The following is an 18937-nucleotide window of genomic DNA, read 5'->3' as shown; positions in this document are numbered from 1 at the left end:
AGTTAACATGGATCTGAAGTGGATTTTTTGGCAGTAAAAGGAGGAGTCAAAGTATACAGTAATACTGTGTGCAAGACACTCCTTTCCCAAAGCTGTTATTTTTTATCTTGTTGAACTCAGAAAGCAAAATATCATTTGCTAATTCAAATGAAAGCAAAGCCCTCTTGTATCTAAATCTGGAGATTTCAAAAACAGTGCACCTGACTGAGTACATCATGACCCAGGCTGTCAGCATGATAGCAATTGAAAAGTGCAGGCGAAAATATGCAAGAGCCATGTTAAAGGAATCCAAAACAGTGTCACTAAATTGTTACCATTGCGTTCACATTTTTCTTAACACAGTTGGGTTGTATTTTTACACATCTTCCACTTCAAGTCCTGAAATATCTTCTGCAAGAATGACCCCCTGGAAGGTGTTAATCCCAAAAGGCTGTATTACAAGGTTTTTTTAAATTGAGAAACTTGAATGAAACTCCGCACCATAGCACAAGGTAATGCCTAGGTCAAAATGTGTGAGAAATACAATAAACTAAAAAAACTGGGAAATCAAACTTGGATTATGAAAGTAGTTTAATTTTGCATGTTGTGTTATGGTCAGAAAGTATTCTATGTTTTCGTGCTGACCACGTGATCTTTGGAAAATTATACATCAGGATACGGTAAATACATGAGGTTATTATCAACTTGCTGTTCATTTCACCAGTTTATTAGAGGCCGAACTTGCTGGAGTCTGGATTACAGCTACAGTAGCTCTGTACTCACAAGCCAGTTTAACAGATTCACATGTCACATCTTTGTGTGGAAATCTAATATTCTCTTCAACAAATAGAATACAGTTAATAAACCCCTGCTGCTGTACCTGAGGCATACAGTGTGATAATGTTTGCCTTTCAGATCCTTTGATTTATATTTGTGTCAACACTACCTTCTGCTAATGCACAGTTTTGTAATTAATCTACCCTGTTTCAGATGACTACAAAAACTGAGCAAGATGGTAGCTTTCATCAGCAGCTCCATTTTTTTTTCATGTCAGGTCACTTTTTGTGAGCTTATCCATAAATGAAAGATCTAAAGCCCGTTTGTGTGTTTTTCTTTTCTCAAAAAGCATTACATGACCCTAGGAATCTAAGAATACATTAGGGGCTGTGACAGATAGATCAGCTTAACTCATTTCTCAAAAAAGAATGGGGTATATTAAGAATATGTTCAGAATATTTCCCACATAGTTATTTAAATTTTCTCCTGGTAACATACAAATGCCAAAAAAATTTGAAAGCTTTCCTTACTTCAGTCCATCAGTGTGACCACAGAAAGGTAAGAGAAACTGTTTCTTTAATGTTCAGTACAGAATGGAAACATCAGTAATGGCACTGCCTGAAACAACAGAATGAAGTTGAATTTTAGTGTAAATTACTCAATAACATCTGCATATTAATAACTATAATTAGTCATGTTTAGTCAAAGGATGAGCTGTCCACTTCAAAGCCTCTTTGGAATACTCTAGTTTTATGTGTATAAGAAAGGTTGTGTCGATGCCATCAGCAGATCTCTGCTGCCACCTATTGGCTTTGGCTGGAGGAACTCAGCAGGTCAGTAACAATGGAGGGAAATATATCCACACAACCTTTCTTATACACATAAATTATATCACAGAACTTTATTTCTGAAACTAACAAAAATGCACTCTTTTGTTGGGCAGAGTTCCAGTCCTAATGCAACGTCTTGACCCAAAATACCGACAATCTCTCCACAGATGCTGTCTGAACCAATGATTTCCACCAGCAGTTTGCTTACTTCATCCCCTTAAGAAGGACTGGTCATGCAGCTAAAGACTTGGAACAACTGGCTTCTCCTGTGTAGTGATTAATTTTGCATCAGTCTTATTGTGCAGTGCACTGAATACCTGTTCAAGGCAGGCACGTTTCCACCTTAGAAAATCAATATGGCAACCAGTGGCAGATCAGAGCCAGATTCACAGAACTCACTGCCTTATCCTCTGTCAGCTTATTCGATGATAATTTGCACAAAATAATTATGTCTAATGATGCCTAATGGTGATATGAGAATGTCTAATGTATCCCTTATTGTATGTTATCGGACAAACTGTTCCTGTGCCTAATGAAGTGGCCACAGAGTGCATGTTCATGCTCTTCTGCTGCTGTAGCCCTTCGAGGTTCGACATGTTGTGCATTTAGAGATGCTCTTCTTCACACCACTGTGGGAATGCATGATTATTTGAGTTATGGTCACCTTCCTGTCAGCTTGATCCAGTCTGGCCATTCTCCTCTGACCTCTTTCATTAACAAAGTGTTTTTGGGAACAGAACTGCCACTCACAAAAACTTTTTTTGTTTTTTTGCACAATTCTCTGTAAACTCTGCAGACTTGTGCATGGAAATCCCAGGAGATCAGCAGTTTCTGAGGTATTCAAGCCATCCCATCTGGCACCAACAATCATTCCACAGTCAAAGTCAATAAGATCACATTTATTCCCCATTCTGATGGTTGGTCTGAACAACAACTAAACCTCTTGATCACGTCTGCATGTTCTTATGCATTGAGTTTCTGCCATATGATTGGCCAAATTAGATATTTCCATTGACCAGCAGGTGTACAGGTGTAGCTAAAAAGTGGCCACTGAGTCTATTTGTTCATTTCAATCATAAACTTTAAAAATTAACTTAATCTAAATTTAAAGCTACAAGAGATGATGTCCTGACTTAGATTGTTGCATGGTTTGTCAAATGTACTACCAGGCTTCATTATAATAGGGCTCAAAGAGATTTCAGCATGTTTTTAAATGTCTGCCTTTGAATTAGACATGCGGACCTGAGAACCAAGCTTACTCTTTTGGTATTGAGAGTGTGAACTGCTCCACGTCTGGAGGGTGCTGGAATATTTGCCACTAATACAATGAAGAAGACGTTTTAGATTGGATATAAAATGAAAAGAGTTGTCATAAAATATTGCACAAATTCGTAACGAAAGGGTAAGTCAATTCCTTTGTGAAATCAGACTAACAGTTAGAATCTTAAGAAAATGAGCATACATAAAATGGCCGCCTTCTTCCCAGAACAATAGCCTCCAGCTCCAGGCAGTAGTTGCATTGAAACAGCATCTCCTTCACAATTCCCTCGGAGATCTACACCAACCGACCTTGGATACGTATCACCCATTCTTCACCCATACCTGATCCAGATCCTGACAGACTTTATTGAACAAGACTGAGGGGATTCCTTCACCACATGGACTGCAGCAGTGCAAGCATCAAGCTCTCAGTGGAATTGGGGCTAGGATATAAATGCGGTCACCCAGCTCCATTCCCCTGGAATGTATAAAAGTAAGGTAGATTGATCTGCATGTAGTTACAGCATATTGAGTTCTCATTTCACTCCTTAATTTCTCCACATAAACAAAACATGAAAAATAAAACAAAACGGTAATACATTTAAGCTCTGCTTCAAGTTTGATATTAATTTTTAAACAGTAATTCAAAATAAATATCCAACCAGAAACCACCTGCACCAGCATTTTAGAAATTTTTAAATCTATGCGTACCAATGAAAAGAAAAGACCAACAGAGGCCTCCAGTTTAATGAGGCCACTCCAGCCAACTTTAGAACCTTCTTCTAAAAACTGGTCAGTGCTTGTTTGCCCAGACACTGTGGGATGACCTAAAGGTGGGTGCATCCACCTGGAGATAACTACATCTCCACTCCAGACTGCACCTCTAGGCAAGCTAATGAGACTATCAGGAGGCGTGCTTCACCAGTTGGCCATTAGAAACATTTATTGAGCAAAATTTACTCCAATTCATTGTGAGGTCGATTGTTCTCTTATCCCAAACTCAGCTTCATCAATTTCAATCAGTAAGTGCATTACCACCGGCCTTATTAATGTTGAGCTACAGTGAGGCAATAAGTAGCCAGTGTCTGCCTCTCTGTATACTGTCCATTTGCTTCCACAGCACTTATGTATGTGAGGGCATCAGGAAAAAGTGGACAACCATCAGACCATAAGACATAGGAGCAGAGTTAGGCCATCTGGACCATCGAGTCTGATCCGCCATTCAGTCATGGCTGATCTTTTCTTTCTATCTCCTCCTCAACTCCAGTTCCCGGCCTTCTCCCCTTAACCTTTGATGACACATCCAACTGAGAGCCTATCATGAATGAGCACTGAGCTGAACTGTACTGAAATTTGCTTTTTGCTTCTGTGTTTTATATTGTGTAGTTCTTGGATGTGTTTTTTTTTCACTGTTTGTACAGTTCTTTTTGCATGTGCGGGGGAGGATGGTTTGATGTTTGATGTTTTTCTTTGAATGGTTTGGTTCCATGGTTCTTCTCCGAAGATTAGGAGTTTGTTCACCGAGGTCTGTGGGAAAATACCGTTGAACAGTGAACTGAAATCCCGAAACAGCATTCTGACATGTGTCCTTGTTTTCTAGGTGTGTCAGGGCCAGGTTCACAACAGGTGATATGGCTATGGCATCTGTCGTAGAGTGGTTCTATCGCTATGTATATTGGTGAGTGTTCGATATGGCAGGTACGGAGTTTTTGTTATGTGCCATTCAAAGCAATTCATGAAGATTGGTGTCAGTGCCACTGGACAGTAGTCGTTTTGTTCTGAAGGTGTAGAATTCATTGGTACAGGGATGGTGGTGACTGTTTTGAAGGGTGGGGACAGCATCCTGCAAGAGTGAAGTGTTGATTATGTCCATGAAGGTATCAGTGAGCTGGTGTGCACACTCCATGAGTACTCAGTCTGTAGTGCTGTCTGGCCTAACCGCCTTATGGACGTTGACTCTCTGCAGTGTCCTCATGTCTGCTGCTGTTGCAGACAGTGGCTGCTCACCTAGGAGAGTGGCCAGCTTTGAGTTGCCTGCCTCGAAGTTTGCAAAAAAGTTATTTAAAACATCAGGGAGTGAGGCGGCACAGGTACAGTCAACATAGTTTTTCATCGTGTAGTCAGTAATGCCCTTGATGCCCAGCCATATACCATAAGACCATAAGACATAGGAGCAGAATTAGGCCCTCTGGCCCATCGAGTCTGCTCCGCCATTCAATCATGGCTGATCCTTTTCTGTTCTCCTCCTCAACCCCAGTTCCCAGCCTTCTCCCCTGTAACCTTTGATGCCATGTCCAATCAAGAACCTAGCAATCTCTGCCTTAAATACACCCAACGACCTGGCCTCCACAGCTGATACACGGATATCGTTATGAGACAGGTGCTCCTGAGTTTTTTGTGCATAGGCTGTCATTGCTCTGTTGATGCCTAAGGTGAGGAAAAGAGGGTGATCAATACTTATGCTTTTGGAAGAAGGGGATGTTATGTGAATTGCTCCTTCAGGTCTAGAAATTGACTCACCAGCATAAAATCCTTAAAAGTACTCGTAATATGAAAACAAATACACTCACTTGAATCTTGACTAACCAAGTGTTCCTGTTATTTATAATCAAATACTAAAATTGCTGGTTTAAGAACAAAAATTGCTTAAAACGTACTGCAGGTCAGGCAGCATCCATGGAGAGAAAATGGTTACCATTCCACTTTCTACAGACACAAGGTCTTGAAAGGATTTCTTTTTCTTTTGTCATATTTAATTGCTTCTATTCTGCATTAAATTGTAAACCTAATTGAGTGAGGAGGCAGGAAAACTGACTGATAATGGAAATGGAATTACACCGTTAGGGGAAGCTAATTGTGGTTGCAACTGAAAGTGTAATAAGAACAAACCTTTCAGAAATTTTTACTCGGAATGTCTACTCAAAATACTGAAGAAGAAGTATTTAAATTTTTACCTATCACTCTCAAAGGCAAAGTTACTTCACCAACAATAGGAAAAAATGTAATCCCTTAATCCTCACTATTGATGCAAGTATTTCACTGCTGGCTATAAGGGTCCTATAAGAATTAAACTCAGATTTTGTTCCCGGTAGCAATGGGCCCAGAATTTGAAACTGCTATTAACTTGGAACTAAATTAGCATTTTTTCTCAGAGAAGCTATTGGATGGTTTCTGTGAGAAATAAAAAAAATTATGCATCGGGATTGTCAAAGTATGAGGCTTGGGCACGTATTTAACTTTAATTGCCTTTTTGATGACAAAATACTTAATACTTAGCTTTAAAGAAAAAGAATAGAACCTACCTAGTGGAGAGATACGTGCAAGGTTTCTTTCCACAAAATTCTGCTTCTGACAGAATAACTTCTTGATTACTCTTCACGTGCTGGAACACCCAGCGTAACTTTTCTCTCTGGTGCTTTGTTAAAGTGCTTGCCAGCTGTTAAGTACTGTGATGGATGGACATATGGTAATATGCCATCGTTATTCTAGATGTCGCATTTCTGCTACTGGTATCTGTCAAATTATCAGACTAATGCTCTAGAGGAACAGAGAATTGAGAGTACACTTAGTGATTGACTGCACCAGATGCTTCAGATCATGCATGGAAGAATAAGAGAGAGGACCTCTGGATATGTATTGTAAAGATTGGAGCTCTTTCCATCCTGGAATAGACCATTTCATTCCCTGAAATGTGCAAAAATCATTGCAAAAGCCAATTTTCAGGTTGGGTTTAAGTGCCCTAAAATGTTCAACTGGCTGACAGAATTTCTTACAAATTCACGATATACGGATTTGGCAGGAAAAGCTAGAAACTATTGCCATTATTAATTGCCCTTGACCTCAAAGTTTTGATAAGATGCCACAAGCTCAATGGAATTTTCTCTATTTAAAGAATTCTGGATAAAACTCGTCACATATTAAAAGGCACAAGGCTGAAAATCTAGAGCAATACACACAATGTGCTGGAGGAGCTCTTCTATGGATGCAGGTCAGGCCGCATCTATGGATGGGAATAAACAGTCAATGTTTCGGGTCGAGACCCTTCATCAGGACTGGAAAGAAAAGGGGAAGAAGGTGGGAGAAGGGGCAGAGAAGTACAAGGTGGCAGGTGATAGGTGAAACCGGGAGAGGGGGAGCGGGTGAAATAAAGAGCTGGGAAATTGATGGGTGGAAGAGATAAAAGGCTGGAGAAGGGGAAATCTGATAGGAGAGGACAGAAGACCATGGAAGAAAGGGAAGGGAGAAGAGCACCAGAAGGAGGAAATGGGCAAGTAAGAAGAGAAGGTAAAAGGAGGGAGGAGAAGATGGCGGCGCAACGCAGCGCGCACGGCTGTTCCGAAAGATATCGTATGTGTTAACTAGGGGGCCATACACAATCCTGATTTGATGGAGACAGCTGTGAGAAGCACGGAGGAACATCTGGAGAAACTTCTGAAATGCCCGCTTCACTGCCGCTGCTAATGTGCGATCGAGAATCTCCGGAGGGGAAGGCCCCAAATCCTCAACTTTACCTATTGCCTGTTGCCGGGGCCGGGGTTGAAACGCTCAGCAGAGATGGTGCTCAGTGCTCGGTGTGGGAGAGCTGGTCGGAGGCTCGGAGTTTTCGGATGGACTCAGAGTCGGACTGTGGTCGGGTGCTTCCGGGATGCTGCATCGGCAAGTTTGTGGCACCGGAGGTTCACCGTCTGTGTGAGATGATGGGACCTTCGAAAGACTTTGAGACTTTTTATCGTGCCCATGGTTTGTTCTTATCAAATTATGGTATCGCTTTGCACTGTTGTAACTATATGTTATAATTATGTGGTTTTTGTCGGTTTTTCAGTTGGTTTGTCGTGTGTTTCTGTGATATCATTCTGGAAAAACATTGTATCATTTCTTAATGCATGCATTACTAAATGACAATAAAACAGGACTGCGTGTCCTCATAATCCAAAAAAAAAGGTGTGAGAGGGAAACAAGAATGGGGAATGGTGAAGGAGAGGAGAAGGATAATTACCAGAAGTTTGAGAAATCAATGTTCATGCCATCATATTAATCCCATTACATCCTTAATAATATAATGATGCTATATACCCAAAAATTACCTAGCTTAGGCCAGAACTCATATCCCAAGGTTGAAATATATAGTTGGGAGAAGATGGAGAGTTGAATGGTGAGAAGAAGGACTAACATTCTCCCTCAAGGATCAAATGAGACATTTATCATCAAAATCCTCACCATCCAGGCCATGCTACCTTCTCTGGGGTACTATTGGGGAGGAGGTACAGAAGACCAAAGTCCCACACCACCAGATTCAAGAACAGCTACTTCCCTGCAACCATTCAGCTCTTGAACCAACCTGCACAACCCTAATTTCTGCCTTGCTATAGCAACTCTACACTACATTAGACTTTTTTAATGTTTATGTGTTTCTTGGTAATGTTTACTTGATGCTACATGTGCCTGTGATGCAGCTACGAGCTTTTCGTTGCTTCTGTGCACACGCGTACTCATGCATGTGACAATAAACTCATATTTAGTGCACATGCGCCAGTCATGCATGCAGCCTGTTACAGCCGTTCCAACCAGTGTTCTTACTTTTTTCTTCTTACTTTCTAACTTACGTTATTTTTTGGGTTTTTTTGCACAGTAACACGTCGAAGCTGCACCCGAGATAACATGCTGGTAGAGAGAGTTTTATTTGGGTTTTTAGCGCTGGAAATAGTTACATTCCAGCACGTCTCATTGGTGGGACAGAAGCATGGTAACATTGTGTATTCCAGGGCAGCTGATTGAGCTTATGCCGGACGGTTTAGCGAGCAGAGCAGCGGACACCCCTGTTGAAATCTGGAGGAAAACACACAGAGGATGCAGAGGGGGATCACAAAGTCGAGGAAAGAGGACCGTGTCAAGACAACAGAGATTTACGGAGATGAGGAGTTCAGTGAGTAATAAAATGGACGAGTTCACAACGCTAGCCAGGCGTCAGAGAACACTTCGGGAGCGCAGTGTTAGGTGTTTCACTGGAACGGGGCTGCACGAGGACATACCCGAGCAAAACTTCTCCATGGACGGCTTCCAGACCGTTCGGGCTGACTGGAAGTGCACTGAGAGCGGTAAGCATAAAGGAGTTGGGTGCTTACTGTTCTGGTTAACAACAGATGGTGCAATCCAGGTCATATTACAATCGAGGAACGTGTTTGTAGACCGGATATTGAACTTTTTACTGTTGGACTTCGGCCATATTCCACCAAGATACAACACTGGGCAGCACGGGAGGTCGTTCCTGCCTGTGGCCATTGAACTTGCAGCTCCTCCCGTGGAGGGTCAGACACCCTGAGCCAATAGACTGGTCCTGGATTTTCCTTATTTTCCATCTGGCATAGTTTGCATTTTGTTGTTTGATTGTTTGTGGTTTTTGTATTGCTATATTTATGCTCTATTCTTGGTTGGTGCGGCTGTAACGAAACCCAATTTCCCTCAGGATCAATAAAGTATATCGATCTGTCTATCTATCTATTTGACTTTGATCACGGGGTTGGGGGATGCAGTTGGGAGGGTTCAGGATACACTGGATATCCAGGCAATAAAATATCTTGGCACCAGGATCAGGGGGTATGCTGGGATCTCTTTTTGAAGAAATGGCATCAAGATATTTGGAAAATAACAATAAGATTGGTCCGAGTCAGCATAGATTTGTGAAAGGATGATCATACTTGAAAAAGTACTTGGAAACCTCTGAGGAATAGATAAGGGTGAACCAGAGAATGTGGTCTATTTTTACTATCCATGGATACAGAAGAAGTTTTACCGATGAATTTGCCAGAAGTCTCCATCAACTAAAGTTTAACCTTCAAGATTAAGTCTGCAAGTACACCACAGGGAAATTTATAAAAGGGTCAATGGACGACATTATGTCAGCTAAGGAACTAGAGACACAACTCTGGGCTTACAGCAAGCTGCTTATTATACCGCAAGCAAAGCTGATTCACTCCAGTAATGGAGTTTTTTAAAGAACAAAGAAACACAGGAGTTTTGACAGTAGTAAAAGTAGCTCCTGATAGAAAGGGGTAATCTTGCCAGTAAGTTACAATCAGTGGAGAACAGTTATATACAAACTCAATGCATGATGCCTCTCTCACACACGCACATTTCAGAGATCTGAAAGGTCATTTCTTTACACAGAGGGTATTGAGGACTTGGAATAAGCTGCCAGAGGAGGTGGTCAAGGCAGGAACAATTGTAACATTTAAGAGACAGTTGGATTTGTACATAGATGGAACCAGTTTGGATGGTTATGGGCCAAATGTGGGCAACTGGGACTAGCATGGACAAGTTGGGCTAAACAGCCTGTTTCTGTGTTGTATTACTCCATAACTCAGTGAGTCTAGGACAACAGTTTAAATCACAGGATTTGATTGACAGTAGTGTTAACCAATTATTTCCATTCTGGAAAGGAACAACACTGTCAGTGTAGTATTCTAACATCTTTAAGTTTGTATGAATAAATTTATTTATCAGTGATAAAGTTTATCAGAAATCATATGAATAATAAGTCACCAAAGGGTTAACTTATTCATTTTCCAATTGATGGGATCCCCTTAACTCATGATAAGTGAGCATTTACGGAAGCTAAGAGTGATGTGGTTCAGATCAAGAGATTATGAGTTGAATCTTCCATGAATAAGTTCGCCTAGACTTGGCAATGTTTTTTGCAGATTTATTAATGAAAATACACCTTTGCTTAAATGGAAAAAGTGAGGAAAAGATTGAAGTACTGAAAAAATAATCCAATGTCTGTTAAATTGCAGTCATTTTCTTTTCGTGAAAAACAGAGTGAAATTATTGTTGCCTCAAGGGACTGCAGATGCTGGAATCTGGAGCAACATACAAACTGCTGGAGGAACTCAGCAAGTCAGGCAGCATCTCTCCAAGTGTCTTTCAAATGTTGCAATTGTACTCACCTCTGCCACCTCCACCGGTGGCATTTTCCATATCTCTACCACCAATCTATGTGAAAAACATGTCCCTCAGATCTCCTTTAAACTTTGCCCCTCGCACCTTAAACCTATGTTCTCTAGTCTTAGCCTTGGAAAGACACTGTGAATACTGACCCTCATAATTTTATAAACCTGTGTAAGATCAATAAGGATTCAAGAAGAACACTGCCAATAATGGATATTCACGTAACAAAAATGTTGTATTGGATAAATAATAGTGTGCATTTAAAAATCTCTGCAAAATCTACCTTGTTATTGATAGATAGGAGTGCTGGGTATTGCAAAAAAAGAGAACTCCATGCTTGATTCCATTTGTATGTGGGTACAAAAGGACACTGAATAGTCGGTGGCAAAAGTTGCGAATGGATTCCTTTTCCTTTAAGTTGAGCAGAAATAAAGGATCTATTTCTCTTAGAGCTGCTCTGCTTGCTAACTGATATGATCATGGGTGTTTGTACATATTTCACTTCATTGAGGTGTACTTGGTTCTGTAACAGCAGTCTGGTATCAACTGAAAATAATAAGCTGGAGTCCTGGTTCTGGAATGACTTATCACTGCATTCCTGTCTTATAGTCACAAGTTCAGAGAATGCCCACCATCTTGTCAGGAAAATAAAGGTTGTGAACTTATGGCCCTGGCAATGTTACCTGTATCTCAGGAATAAATTAAAGCAAGCAATTAGATTTTCCATCAGCCAAAGTCACATTTATGCCATTGCAATGTGGCAAGACAGAAGTAGAAATTATGTCAGTGCTGATTCAGTCAATTGCTCAGCAGTGCTTCTGGAAAGCTAGTGCATTCACACCACACATTTCACACCACACATTTACCCCAAAGTGGGAAGCCTCCCGGCTATCCCTGTGCTTTCAGTCAGAACAAAATCATCTCTTTAAACAGCAACATTATAGAGCATAACCTTATTATTTTTACTGAGCTCATAAGATGATGTTGGGACAAATGCAAGTTGTATGAATATGGTAGAATGTAGGAGAAAGCTGTTGAGAATATGGGAGCATAAAATGGTTAAGGGTAGGATTAGTGTAAAAATGGGTGATTGATGGTCTGTGAGAACTTGGTGTGTTGAAGGTCCTGTATCCCTCTATGAGTCTGTGTGGTGCCCAAGTCCTTTATATTAGTGGTCATAAGTCTTTAAGGAAAATTGATAGAGAGGAAGACCTTAACGGCTAAAGGGATGAGACCATAAACGCCAATGATGAAACAAATAAAACTCAGGATGCAATAAAGGCCAGAATGACTTGAGCATATTTTAGAGTATCATATGGCTAGAGTTTACAGAGATGGAGTATCCCACATAATATTTATTCTTCAATCAACATCAGTCGACCAGATTTAACACCTCATTATTTTACAGATGATTTAAGGAATTCACTAAACCCAATTTGACTTCCATGTTTAGTATAATGCTACAGTAATGATGAATGTACAAAGGATGTGAGAAGTACTATATAAGGTGTAAGTCTTTCTCTTAACATTTCTGCTTACTTACACTATTTGCAGACGTACTGTAACTCAAATTAAATACCTGCATATGAAAATCAAATGATACCTTAACTGAATTCCCAGAACTAATAACTCAGAGGAAAAGCTAATAATGACAGAAATCATAGATGTATTATTATAATCTTCAAGATGTGACATTTAATTAGATACTTCAACATTTACCTAATATTTCACCTTCAGGGATCTTAAGTGATTTTTAATGCCATGTTAAATTTAGCTTTCCTATTAAATATGAAACATGCTCTAATCCAGAAGGCTTGTCACAACACCCAGCAACAAAAGAAAATGCAACTTCACAAAAAAAAATCATCAGAACAGAATGTTGCAAGCAACAATGAAAGGTGTGAGTAATGGCCATATAATGTGATGTCGATTGGAATATATTACTTAACAAGCTCAAAAGAGTACCTTATACTTGCTAATTACAATGCATGATTTTTATCTGCCTCACATACAGTCACTACAAATTCCGGTGATTACAATTGAGCAGAGTATAAGAGGATGACATATACTAGTGTGACTTACATTACACATAGAAGTAGTGCAATGATTCATCCTCTGAGCTTTGTAGGATCTTAGACCACATATAATCCATCTTGTTAATGATGTAATCACACTGTCAAATCCAGTCTGAAAGATTAACAAAGGCTAAAGAAGCCTCCAACATAATGGGCAAAGATTTGCTGGAGCAAGGCATCTCCCCTTGAATGAAGGAGTCAGATATTTTTTTTCTCACCTTTCAGCACCAATTATTTTTAAACTGCAAATTGCAGGAAGTTTCAGCTGATATTGCCACAAGGAGATCAACAAGGCAGTTGGGACCTTGGTAAATGACAGGACCATTAGTCTGTCCTCTTGGCCAATAGAATTTAAAGTTAGGAATAAATCAAACCAAACGATAGAGAAATAAGAAGGCAGAGTTAAGCACTAAATTAGATTCACAGAGAAAAATAGAAAAGGAAGGAAATACGCTATCTTTATTATTTGATTATTTATCTATGAATCTGTGAATCTGTCATGTCTGCCATGTACAAACTGTATTACCGGGAGCATGTGTGAATATTGCACTTCCTCCAGGGTCCTCTGCTGCAGTGTCCAGTGATCCTGTTTGCCATGAAATAGATTGCATTGATGTCTTGTGTTGAGCAAAGATCCGGAACAACCTGAGTTAGTAATATGGGTAGGTTTGCAGACAAACCCAGCTTCTATATTGCTTGTTTTGACGGGCTGAAACTTACACAGAAATTATATCCAGGGCGACTTAACAGCTGTATGTCACTGTAGCCTTAGAGTCATTCCTGGCTGTTATATTGGTATCCATGTAATGTTTTGTGACAGAATGTCCATGTCCTTATCTTTTATTAACTTTGAAGACAGTGTGTTGTATTGAGAAAGACCCAGAAAAAATAAGAAATAACATTTATAACTGTTCAGGAAAAATATACCAACCTATTGTGTCATTTATTTCCCCTTCTCTATGAATCATAGAGACATAGAATCATACAGCATGAAAACGGGCCATTCAGCCCACCTCCTGCATGCTTACCAATGGAAACCCTTCTGTATTAGCCCCATGGCTCAGCTCTTGATCCATAGCACTGAATGATGAAGTGATTGAAGTATATAAATAGACATTTCTTTAATGCTGTCAGTGATTCAGCTTTAACCATTCTCACAGGCAGTGCATTCCACTCTCTGGGTGAAGAAGACCCTCTTCTATCTCCTCTAAATCTATGCTTCTAGTTTTATCTACCTTCAATATAAGGAAAAGTTTCCTAGAATCTATCCTATCTACACCACACTTTGTAACACCTCAAAACATATCTTCTCTTAGCCTCCTCCACTTCAAGTAGAACAGACCGAACTTCTCCATTCTTACCTCATAACTGAACTGATCCATTCCAGGCAATATCTTGGTAAATTTCCTCTGCACCCTCTCCAGCAGTATCACATCCACATGATATCTTGGTGATCAGAACTACTTACAGCAAACTCCAAGGTTTTATAAAGTTTTTAAAAAAGGACTAGCTTTATTTGTCACATGTACATAAAAACATTGAAATATACAGTGGAATGCATCGTTTTGCATCAATGGCCAACATCACTACACTTCCAGCACCAGCTGAGTACGTCCACAACTCATTAACTAACCTTAATCGTATGTCTTCAGAATGTGGGAGGAAACTTACACAGTCATGGGAAGAAAGTACATACTCCTTATAGACAGCAGCCGGAATCAAATCCCAATTGGATCAAACCCTTAGTAGTGATCACTGCTGCTGTAAAGCGATTTCACTAACCGCTACACTGGGGTGCCACCCCAAAGATAGGGCATGATCACTCTATTTCTGTATTCAATGCCCTGACTGTGAAGGCTAGTATCCTGTGTGCCTTCCTGTCCATGTTGTCTTCTGCATTACCTCCTTTAAGAAGCTATGGATGTACTCTGAGTCCTTTTGTTCCTCAATACAGGCAGTCCCTGCGTTTCCTTCCCAGGAACTGTCCATTTTTCTGTGAGTCAGAAATGATCAATTTCAATAAAGGTCAAGTAACATGAGTATTTGTTTATTGCCTCCTCCTGTGTAGGTACAATGGTATAGAATAAAAATGACCCACATCCAATGGTTAGTTTCAATGGCCTTGAAGTATCAATGGTTTATATGTATTCAATTTTTTTAACTTTTTTTTACAAGTAACTATAGATGACATTTGCCTTGTTGGTTCCCAAAGGGAGGGCCCTCTGGAGTGTTGTAGAACATACAGATCTAGGGGTCCAAGTTCAAAGTTTTTGGAAAACGGTTACACAAGTAGACAGGCTGGTGAAGATGGTGTTTGACATGCATGCCTTCATCAACTGGAATATTAAGTACAGGATTTGGGGCGTCCAGTCACAGCTGTGCAAGATTTTGGTAAAACCCCATTTGGAGTATTATGTGAACTCTGGTTATCGTGCTACTGGTGGGAAGACATTAAACTGCAGAGAGTGCATGCAAGACTTACAAGGTTGGTACAAGAACCAGAGGGATTCGGTTATAAGGAGAGGTTGGATTTACTGGGACTGTTTTCCCTTAAGAGACTGAGAGGTTTATAAAATCATGAGAGGCATAGATGAGTTGGATAAACAAAGTCTGATCCCCAGGGTAGGGGAGTCCAAAGCTAGAGAGCATGGATTTACAATGAGAAGAGGAAGATTTAATAGAGTCCCGAGGGGCAACTTTTTCACACAGAGGGTGGGGAGTATATGGAACACACTTTGGTAGAGTTTATAGAACTAGCTGTTGGCAAGCTTTTGGCATGCTTATCATACGGCATGTCTTGGGCATCTGAAACCTGGCGGAGCCCATCCCTCTCTAGGATTTTTTTTGCGAGGTTGAGTTATTAGCTCAACACTCAACTCAGGCACAGATGGAGAGCATGCAAGGGAGCCAGCTGGATTCGAACTCAGGACCTTTCACCTCGAAGTCCAGCGCTGATGCCACTACACCACCAGCCAGCACAATTACAATATTTCAAAGCAAAAACCTGGTAGGAAAAGTTTACAGCGATATATACCAGATGCAGGCAAATGGAACTAGTTCTGTAAAGTAACCTGGGTGGCATGGTCAAGTTGAACCAAAAGAGCTGTTTCTGAGCTGTACAGTTCGATGACTCTCTGGCTCTATGACTCTTAAGTGGACTCCCAGTGTGAACTAGCAGCGACACGCTTAAGGACAATGATGTCAGTTTGAGTTCTGCAAGGATGTTACATGTAAACAAATTTTTTTTTGAAGATTGGCTTCCCTTTAAATTAACCAGCTGCTACCCCTACTCTATAACTTCTGACATGAAAATTAGTTTTAAAGATTTATGGAAGAATTTGTGTAAAGCTGGATATCTGCAAGTCAGGTCCTCCATAACCTGTTGTACTCCCAAACACCCTACCATCCATCATATAATTCCTACACACACTAGTGTTTCTGAAATACATCTCCTCATATTTGTCTGGATTAAGCTCCATTTGCCATCAACAAAACAGTAATATCCACATGTCAGTTATTCATGTAAAGAAATTACAACAAGCATGGACCCTTGTGAAGCACCACCAGTCACAATGGCATTGCAAGAATATAAATTCTCCAACTGGTACAGTCTTCATGTCAGTAAATGCCAACCTTATTTTCTGCATTAAAATAAATGGAAATTTATTGTACCCTCCAACATTTTATTAAATCTCATCAGAAAGTTGGTGACAAGATTAAACCCAGAGGGGCATCAATAATTCAGCGACTTGTGGTGACCTGTTAATCATGATATCTTTTCCTTCCTGTTATTACATAAACTAATCGTAATGTGAAATATAAACTTGCCATTGTTTTTCCAGAAAATTTTCACCTAAATTATGGCTGCAAGCAACTTCAACAAAACATCAGTTCCAAGAACAAGTGTAAAACTGAATACAAAAAAACAAAAATTCTAACTTAGAAATACAGTACATACAGGGATTCAAAAATGTACCTAATTTGCTGTTCCGGGGGGCAAATGCATGCCTGTAAGATTGGCATGGTGATACTTAAACAGAATTCTGTGAGCTTACTGTTCTCAGTCTAGAGACCTGTTCTGACGATGTTTCAGTATTAAGGTGAGGAAACAATAGGTCTTGGGTTTGTAGCTCTAATTTCTGCACAAATTGTCTACTTACAACTTGATAGAATGAGTCAGTGGAATAAATTTATCCAGGCTAGACTGGTGATAGCATATAGCAGAATCAAACATAGAAAAATCACCAGTGACTTTTCCTGTACAGAGCCTATATCATAAGTCATTGTGACTAAGATTCTGTTACAGTGATGCCAAGGGCAGACATCTTCTCAAATTCTCAAGACAGGTAAAGTCAGGCAGTGACTTCTTTGTTTTGAGTAAGTGTGAGAAGGTGTCAAATTAACTGCTGCCAGTGAGATCATTGGGGGCATGTGTACTGTCCAAACTATTCCCTTCAGAGAAAGAAGAAAGTAGAAACAGTCCCCAACAATCACTCATAAAGGCCAAGGAGCAATGTCGGAAAGACCCAAGAGCAGTCTGTGTGCGTTCCTTACTAAAGAATGATGAGTGACACTGAGAAACCACGTGAAGTGAGACATGAATCATTAAAAATTATGTGGAAATTATGTGGAAATAAAAAAATGTGGTAATATGTTCAAATCAAATAAAAAGAGGAATGTTATTGATTTGTTTTACGTTGTGATCATTTGTTCAGCAGAGCAAATTTGCCATTGGGTAATAAAACAGGGTTTCTTCCAGCACTCGGAAACAGCATTGGGATTATCAGGTCTGATATGATATATGATATGAACCAAAAATATGTCAAAGCTAATAAGAGGGGCTTTGGTACTATGTCTCCCCTATTTAGATTGTTGACAATGTAGATCGTATTAGTTCCAATAATACCTTTGCACATCTTGTTGGTAACTGATGGGACTGAAAAGCTACTCAGCTTGTCAGACAAATTGTCTGGTTTGCTTGTAATTCTCCACCAAAGTGAGTGAACAGGTTCCAAAGAGACTTCTCAGTAGTCAAAGGTTATGGGGAGAAGGCAGGAGAATGTGGTTGAGAGGGATAATAAATCAGCAATGATGGAATGGCTGAGTAGACTCAATGGGTCCAATGGCCTAATTCTGTTCCTTTGTCTTACGGTCTTATGGTCTGTTCCAGGGAAGCAACCTGTGTTAGTTCCACTTTGTGAGAAAGATCTCCCCTCTGTCATTAGACCAGGAACTTTGAGAAATCAGAAACATCAAAACAAGAGTACTGTGACAGCACCATAAATACCATCTTCTTTTAGATCAGAAATACAAGGCTTATATTATGGTGGTAATTTGCTTAAACTAGGCTTCTGTAGCCTAAAATAAAAAAGTGCAAGGGTATGCTATTTGTGATGAAGATGATTTAAGTATTTGATAGAAAAAAGTTGCCTCTGATTGGGTCTCCCAGAAAAAGGAAGAATAACTTTGATTTTAGAAAGCACTTCTTCAAGCATACCTTGGGGTTAGGTCAATTGAATAATTCACAAGGCTGCATCGAAATACAGGGATTAAGGGATAATTGAACCAAGGTGAATGAATGAGTTGATTTAGAGATTAGGCATCATCTAATTGGAATTTAGGTAAAGCTTTAACCAGGAGGAAATTCTTCTGATCCATTATAATTTTCTCATTAGGGAATTGGAAAGCTTCATTAAAAAAACACAATCAGACATGCCTTGGTAGAATGCAGAAATTCTCTGACTCTCTAATTCTCCAAGTATTTCTTTGCTTCATGGTTACTAACACAGCTGCGAAAACTAGCCAAGGTGCTAATGTCATCATGATGGCTCCAGTAATGAAGCATTGCCATTGATATTAATGACTATATTTGCTTCTAACTCGTAGAAAGAAACACCCCTGTTTCTTGCTGCACACTGCATGCTCCGTGATATTTGAGCAGCCAAAAGTTCACAATCAATGTCAGTGTGCTCTCACCTTAAACAATTTTTTAAAAGTTCAAGTTCTACTGAGACAACTCCTCAGTGTGGAGCTTTCTTCTCCAGTTTATGTCAATCCGGGTGAAACGTGTCA

This window comes from Mobula hypostoma, chromosome 4 (assembly GCF_963921235.1).
Source record: "Mobula hypostoma chromosome 4, sMobHyp1.1, whole genome shotgun sequence".
In the NCBI taxonomy this organism is placed as follows: Eukaryota; Metazoa; Chordata; class Chondrichthyes; order Myliobatiformes; family Myliobatidae; genus Mobula; species Mobula hypostoma.
The sequence above is the reverse complement of the archived record's forward strand: the minus strand, read 5'-3'. Positions refer to the sequence as shown.